Genomic DNA, 8838 nt, shown 5'->3' with positions numbered 1-8838 from the left:
AATTGGGATTAAGTGTCGTCTGATCACGTTCCAGCTCTCTGACCCCCACTGATTTCTGAAGCCCTTTACACACTCAGATGCTCATTTTGCACAGTGGGGATGACACCTGGCCCCTCATTGACAGGGAAGCAGCAGATGAGATAAACATAAAGTATTTCCCATGTGCCTGGCGCAGGGCCGACCTCAAAAGCCATCAGCTAATGTTATTCTCTTTAATCAGTGTTGAGTGAACAGGTAAGGGCCTCCCTCTAAGAGCATTGATAGAAATGGAAAGGAAGATCCAGGGGAAGAGGCATAATGTGAGAGGAAAATGAACAGGACCCTGGCACTGGGCCCGGGGTGGGGGGACAAAGTGAAGAATGAAGCAAGTCCAGGGGTTTCACCGTGAGGAACAGAAACGATGCAGTGGTCAAGGGGGTGGGGACATTGTGGTGAGAAAACACACGCCACCCAGACCTCAGTGGCCTTTCCTTCCTCCCTAACCAGGCCCTTCCCCCACCGCCCCTCCTGGCTTCCCCAGCTTTGACTTGGGACTCACTGCCCTCCCTTTTTCTTCTTATTTCAGATGGAAGAAGCACCACAGGCCTCCCTGTGGCATCCATCATTGGCATTGCAGTCGGGGTCCTGGTCGGATTGGCACTATAGTTCTGTCCTGGGGTGTCTTCTGTTCTGCACAGTTTTTTCAGAGTTCTGCAGAATTTTCAAGACAGATCATCTCAAAAACATACAAAGTCATCCATAGAGTAGAGAGGGAATATCCCCCACCCAACTCATTCTGAGGTTAGCATAACCTTTAAATTGAAATAGGAATAACAGGAAAAGTACAAAAAGAAGAAAGTATCAGGCCAATCATACTCATGAACATAGAGGAAAAATGCTAGACAAGGAATTCTCAAACCAAATCCAACAGTATATATATATATAATTTTTTAAGATTTTTTTTTTATTTATTTGACAGAGAGAGAGAGACAGCGAGAGGGAACACAAGCAGGGGGAGTGGGAGGGGGAGAAGCAGGCTTCCGGCCAAGCAGAGAGCCCGATGTGGGGCTCGATCCCAGGACCCTGGGATCATGATCTGAGCCGAAGGCAGACGCTTAACGACTGAGCCACCCAGGCGCCCCAAATCCAACAGTATATAGAATAAGACAGTACACCGTGACTAAGTTCCGATTGTCCCAGCAAAGTAAGGTGATTCAACATTAGAAATTTATAAATGGGGGGCACCTGGGTGGCTCAGTCGGTTAAGCAGCCGGCTCTTGATTTTGGCTCAGGTCATGATCTCAGGGTCCTGGGATTGCTCCCCATGTCAGGTCTGAGCTCAGCGGGGAGTCTGCTTGAGGATTTCTCTCCCTCTCCCACTGCCCCTCCCCTCTCTCAAACAAATAAATAAATCTTAGAAAGAAAAGAAATTTATAAATGGAAGAGGGCAGCAACTTCTAGGGTGCCAGCAATGTTCTGTTTCCTGATCTAGCTGCTAGATACATGGGTGTGTTCGATTTTTGAAAACTCAGTAAGCAAAATACTTCATTCTGTAACAGTCCCTCTACCCCCTCAATTTTTTTTCATGAGACTCTTTGAAAAGACCAGATCAGACATGATGTCCAGTAGAACGCCCACATTCTGACTTTGTTTCCTTATGGCGTCATTTCACTGGCTTCTCTAAACCCTGTATTTCCTATAATTTGTAAAATGAATCTCAAATATTGAAGAGTTTCAGGTTATATTTTGTGGCAAGAATGCTTCCTGGGTTTTATATTGCATCATCACAAGAGGCACATACGAACTTGTCTAGATCTTACGCCAGTGTAACTATTTCAGTGACATAAAAATGGGCACATTTTTTTAGGTGTCCTAAAAATTTGCAGTTCAGTGGGCACATTTTTTTAGGTTTCTTAAAAAATTGCAGTTAGTTGGGACACCTGGGTGGCTCAGTCAGTTAAGGGCCTGCTTCGGCTCAGGTCATGATCCTGGGGTCCTGGGAACCAGCCTCCCATTGGGTTCCCTACTCCACAGGGATTCTGCTTCTCCCTCTGCCTCTCCCCCTGCTTGTGCTCTCTCTCCCTCTCAAATAAATATTAAAATCTTTTAAAAAATAAAATAAATAAAATAAAATAAATTCCAGTTAGTTTACATACAGGGTAATATTAGTTTTAGGTGTACAATATACTCATTCAACTCTTCCATACAACACCTGGTGCTCATCACAACCAGTGCCCTCCTTAATCCCCATCTCCTATTTCACTCATTCCCCCACTCACCTCCCCTCTAGCAACCATCAGCTTGTTCTTAATAGTTAAGAATCTGTTTCTTGGTTTGCCTCTCTCTCTTTTTCCCCTATTCTAATTTGCTTCGTTTCTTAATTTCCACATGACTGAAATCATAGCGTATTTCTCTTTCCCTGACTGACGTATTTCACTTAGCATAACACACTCTAGCTCCACCCACATTGTCGCAAATGAAAAGATTTCATTCTTTATTGTGGCTGAGTAGTATTCCATTATGTATACATATATATATTCCATTATATGTATATATATACACCACATCATCTTTATCCATTCATCAACTGATGGACATTTGGGCTGTTTCCATAGTTTGGCTATTGTAAATAATCCTGCTGTAAGCACCGGGTGTGTGTATCCCTTTGAATTAGGATTTTTGTATCCTTCGGGTAAATACCTAGGAGAGCACTTGCTGATCACTGGGTAGTTTTATTCTTAACTTTTTGAGGAACCTTTCTACCCTGTTCCAGAGTGGCTGCCCCGGTTTACATTCCCACCAACATGCAGGAGTGCTCTCCTTCCTAATCAGTGGGCATTTTTTTGTACAAAGACAAATTTGTATACAGAAATACAAGATTAGAAAACTATCTACCATGCTGGTCCTCAACAGAAGGAAAGCTGTCTATGGCAAGCCCACAGCTAACGTCATACTCAGTGGTGAAAGGCTGAAAGCTTCTCTATTAGAATCAGAAACATGACAAGGGTGCTCATCCTCACTTCTATTCAGCATAGTACTGAGAGTCTTAGCCAGAGCAATTAGGCAAGAAAAAGAAATAAAAGACATTCATGCCAGAAAAGAAGAAGTAAAATTCTCTTTGTTTGTAGATGACAGGATCTTCTATAGAGAAAACTCCAAAGGCTCCATGAAACACTGTCAGAACTAATATACAAATTTAAGGAAGCTGCAGGATGCAAAATCAATCTACAGAAATCAGTGCATTTCTATCCACTAACAAAGAACCTATGGCAAACTACCTGGAAAAGAAATAAAAGGTTCCCATGTCCCATGGCATCAGAAAGAATGAAATGCTTTGCCCTGGCGGGGCCCTGAGGGGTGGAAGCAGGCACCGGGGAGGCAGGGAGTAGTTAGTCCAGTCTGTAGGGTCAGAGGCAAGGGAGCTCTGCTCTGTGGGCACCAAAGATGCTGCTTGGGAGGCAACGCCCAGCCCCCACAGACTATGGGTCAAGGAATAAGCAGAGTCCACTCAACCAGAAGAGAAGCAAAGATAAGCACAATGGCTTTAGTGTCTACTCATGGGAAGCAAGACTAAGGTCCCCATTTGCCACCATCAAGAAAGCAGAGCCTGGGCGCCTGGGTGGCTCAGTTGGTTAAGCGACTGCCTTTGGCTCAGGTCATGATCCTGGAGTCCCTGGATCCAGTCCCGCAACTGGCTCCCTGCTCGGCAGGGAGCCTGCTTCTCCCTCTGACCCTCCCCTCTCTCATGTGCTCTCTCTCTCATTCTCTCTGTCTCAAATAAATAAATAAAATTAAAAAAAAAAAAAAAAGAAAGCAAAGCCTGTAGTTTTGGAGTACTGCCCCAAGATGCTTGTGTCTTGGCATTTGGCTTTACAAAGGTGTCATACCCAGGAGAATGCCAGAGTAAATTCCATTCCTTGGACGATCTGCTCTTTTTTGGCCCAGGAAATAGCAGGAACAGCTGCTTATGTGTGAAGAGTGCAATATAAAGGATGCATTGAGGGGTGCTGGGTGGCTCAGTCATTAAGCACCTTCGGCTCAGGTCAGGATCCCAGGGTCCTGGGATCAAGCCCCGCATCGGGCTCCCTGCTCGGAGGGAAGCCTGCTTCTCCCTCTCCCACTCCCTCAGCTTGTGTTCCCTCTCTAGCTGTGTCTCTCTCTGTCAAATAAATAAATAAAATCTTTAAAAAAAAAAAAAGGATGCATTGAACGAAAAGAGACATTCACAGCCTTCACCTTCCTAAACTCTGTATCTATTGAAGTTTCTTACACCTCTGAATTTGTACACATTTAAACTTTCAAGTGTACTTTAAAATAGTACACTTAGAGTGGGACTGAAACATTGTGATACTCTCACTCTGTTGGGATGGTTTCTGTGGAAGGTTCTCAATGAAATTGAACAGCAAATGTTTTCCTACTGTTTAAGAACCTATCGGGAGCTCTCCACATGGAAAAGAAATTATGTTGCAACTAACTTGTTTACAGCTAAGTAAAAGAATTCAGTCTTCTCTGAAAAAAAGAAAGAAAGAGAAAGAAACAAAATAATTGGACTAAATGTCATCAAGGAGGGGAAAGATCTTTAGGCTAGGACCATGAGATATTGAGGAAAGAAACTGAAGCCCACACCAATAAATGAAAAGATATCCCCTGTCCATGGGTTGGAAGAATTAATACTGTTAAAATATCCGTACTATTCAACATGACCTATATGTGCAATGCAATCCCCATCAAAATTCCAATGGTCTTTTTCAGGGAAGGGGAAAAAGGAATTCTGTAATTTGGGTGGAACCACAAGATATGTCAAAGAGCCAAAGAAATCTTGGGCAAGAAGAACGAAGCTGGAATCACTTGGGCAAGAATCACTCTTCCCGATTTCAAACTACATTTCAAAACCACAGTAATGAAAGCAGTACGGCATTGTGACAGCCCTCCACCAGGTTTAAGGGTTCACCCCTTGCTTGCTGACTTAAGTCCCATGATCTGTAGCAGAACGAACCTACTTTCCTTGGGATTTGCAGACCACTGGCCTCGAGGAGTGAAGGACCAAACTTTCCCAGGAGATAAGGCCTGCCTACATTGGAAAATAGCTGCCCCGGGTGCCAGCAAGTCTGTTCAGGGTCATGTCCACATACTACCAGCTGCTTGGGCACCTGCTTCTCCTGCACACAGCCGCCCTCCCTTTTTCTCATGCCTTCCCCTTTAAAGCACCCTCCACTCCCAAACCCCCTGGACCGGGAACATGATCTTTGAAACATTAGTCCACTGTCTTCCCAGCATGCTGGCTTCCTGATTAAAGCAACCTTTCTTCACCTACCATCACTTGTCCCTCATGGGTTGATTTTTGAGGTGTGAGCAGCCAAACGTGAGTTTGGAGCCAGTCTCAGTCAGGTAAGAGTATTGACAGAAAGACAGAACAATGGAACAGAACAGAGAGCCCTCAATAAATTCCTGCATATATGGTCATCGGATCTTTGACAAGGGTGTTAAGAATACACAGTGGGAAAAGACAGTCTCTTCAACAAATGATGTTGGGAAAAGTGGATATCCACATAGCAAAAGAATGAAATTGCACATTTACTTTACACATACACAAAAATCAACTCAGAATGGATGAATGACTTCAATATAAGACCCCAAACCATAAAACTCCTCAAAGAAGACATAGGGGAAAAGCTTGATGACATTGGTCTTGGCAATCACTTCATGCATATGGTAACAAAAAGCACATGCAACAGAAATGAAAATCAACAAGTGGGACTATATCAAACTAGGAAGCTTCTGCCCAGCTAAGGAAACCATCAGCACAATGAAAAGACAACCTACCAACTGGGAGAGAATATTTTCAAACCATGTATCAGATAAGGGGTTAATATCCCACATATGTAAGGAACTCCTACAGCTGGATAGTAAGACACAAACAAACAAATAACCTGATTTTAAATGGGTTAAAGTCTTGAGTAGATATTTCTTCTATGGCAGTTGGGTATATGTAAAAAGAGAAATGGAAATCTAACCCACCATGAGATATTACCACACACAGGTTGCAAAGGTTATTATTGGGGCGGGGGGGAAAGACAAGTGTTGGTGAGGATGTTGAGAAATTGGAACCTTTGCACCCTGTTGGTGAGAATGCAAACTGGCGTGGCCATTCGGAAAACAGTATGGAGGTTCCTCAAAAAATTAAACATACAACTACACTAAGATCCAGCAATCCCACTTCCGGGCATTTCTCCAGAAGAACTGAAATCAAGATCTTGAGGAGATATTAGCACAGCTGTGTTCATTGCAACACTATTCACAGTAGCCGAGATATGGAAACAACCTAAATGTCCATCGACAGACTAATGATTGAGGAAAATGCTGTAAATACATACAGTGGGACACTATTCAGAGGACAGATCTCATATGAGCTGTTAAAGTAAAAGAATGATAAAAGAAAATGAAAAATGATTTCACAGTCAAAACTAAAACTCCACACTGAGATGCCACTTCACATACAGTAGACGGGCTAAAATATTAAAAACACTTTCCAAACTAAGTGTTGTTGAGGAGGCGGGGGGGACAAGTGGAACGCTCCTACATTGCTAGGGAGAATGTACAATTGCAACTACTTTGGAAAACAGTGTAGCGTGTTCTTCAAAAAACTAAACCTGTGCCTCCTCAGCGATCCCCTCACTGCACTCCTGGGTGGAACTCTACCCCAGAGAAATGAAAGCACATGCCCGCTTCTAAGACTCCTGCACAAAAGTTCCTGGCAGGTATACTTGTAATCGCCCAGAGTTGGAAACAACATAAATGTACATAAATGAGTGAATTAAAAAAAAAACTTTCTGCATCCTTTCAATGTAATACAACTAAGGGATAAAAAAGGAAAAAACTGGAGATTTGCAATAACAAGGAGCAATGAGTTATTTTTTTTTTTAAGATTTTATTTATTTATTTGACAGAGAGAGACACAGCGAGAGAGGGAACACAAGCAGGGGGAGTGGGAGAGGGAGAAGCAGGCTTCCCGCGGAGCAGGGAGCCCGATGCGGGGCTCGATCCCAGGACCCTGGGATCATGACCTGAGCCGAAGGCAGACGCTTAACGACTGAGCCACCCAGGCGCCCCGCAATGAGTTATTTTTGAAAACCATGCTGAGTAAAGATGTTGACTGTGGTCCCAAATCGTATTGTATGATTCAAATTTTCAAAATTCTAAAAAAAGCACACTAATCTATAACAGCAAAAGCTAATGTAAGGTTTCATGGGAACATGGGGAAGGAGGGTCAGAGGGGTGGGAATGAAGAGAATAAAGAGGACATGAGGAGACTTTGGAGAAGAAGGGACATATTCAGTATCTTCACCTAGGAATGACTTCTCTGCATGCCCGTGGCAAAACATATTAAATTGTATACTTTCAATATGTTGAAATTCTTATATGTCAACTATAATTCAATAAAGTGGTTAAAAATTATACGTCTATAATGTACAAATTAAAAAAAAAAAACTGGATAGAGGGACTTTTTCGTCCGCATTTCCTGCACAGTCCACCAGAGGGCGGCAGAGCTGCTCTACACCTGGGCGCCTTCCTCAGCACCCACAGCCCAGCAGGGTCTGACCCTCCCCAGCCTCACCCAGTCACCGTCCTCCTGGCTCTCCAGCCTCCCCACACTGGACCCCGTCAGTCCCTCCAGCCAGCCAGGCATCTGCCCGCTGAGACTGGTCCCTCTATGGGCAGCTAGTCCCTCCACACCCTCTGCCCTTAGAGGGGCGAAGGTCCACTCACACTTCCGGTCTCAGCCCCAGGTCACTTTCTCAGGAGTGCTCCATGGGACCCCGCATCAGCTAAGACCCCCTCACATGCTCCAGACCCACCAGGCACTTTCCCTTCCTGGCCCTTCTCTCGATTCTAATTGACTCCTCGTGCCAGATTTCCTGACTGCCCGTGGCCCTGTTCCAAGGGAAACCCCACGAGTCCAGGGCCCACGTCTGTCCTGTTCTCGGTGGAGCTCCCACGACCCAGCCCAGGGCCTGACACGTCACGAAGCCCAGTAAATACTCATTAAATGCAGGAGGGAAACCACTCACATCCTTGGGAGCCTCGTCAGCATCCCTGGTGCAGCCCCGAGAATAGCCTCCAGGGGGCGACATAGGGACATGCAGACAACACACAGGACGTTAAACCCTGAAGCGGGCTTCCGCTAAGGACGTGGAGAAGGAGCCTGGTTTCCATCCCTTTCTCCAACAGACACTTCTGGGTCGCTCCCACGTGCCAGTTCTGTCCTGCCCGCTCCTTCTTGGGCCCTAGGAGCACCCTGATCTGTCAGGGGTCCATGTGCAGCTCCCCATTCCCTGCCGGGCTCCACCCATGGGGGAGGCAGGGTGACCACGAGAAAGTCCCCCAGGCAGAACACACAGGCTGCCCAGGACGCTCAGGGCACATGGACAGTCTCGGGGCCACAGTTCAGCCACAGACCCTGAGGAAGGGTCTCCTCAAAACCTTCCTGGGGGCCCCTGCCACCCAACCTCCCACCATGTCCTCTCTTCCTGGGACACACAGGAAACCCCCTTCCCACCTGGGAACTGAGCTCCTGAGACACCTGGTCCTGGGTCTCTGTCCCTGGAAGCAGAGGCCGGGCTGGGGACACCCAAGGATGGCCGTGCGTCCCTCACCAGTCATCACCTGGCCTGCTCCTTTCTCACCCCAGCGTCATCACTGGGACCTCACTACCAGGAGTCAATCCAACCTCCCCAGAGCGGAGAGAACACTGGGGAGACCGGTGCCCAGCTGGGATTCTCTGTTGCAAACGGAAATAATCCCCTGGATTTGGGGACCCTGGGGCTCTGTGTGTGGTGCCCACAGACTCAAGGCCAGGAC

The sequence above is a fragment of the Mirounga angustirostris genome, unplaced genomic scaffold, assembly GCF_029215605.1.
Source record: "Mirounga angustirostris isolate CCGP_5_RB_7025 unplaced genomic scaffold, mMirAng1.0.hap1 SCAF_16, whole genome shotgun sequence".
Classification (NCBI taxonomy): Eukaryota; Metazoa; Chordata; class Mammalia; order Carnivora; family Phocidae; genus Mirounga; species Mirounga angustirostris.
Note: the sequence above shows the minus strand (reverse complement) of the source record.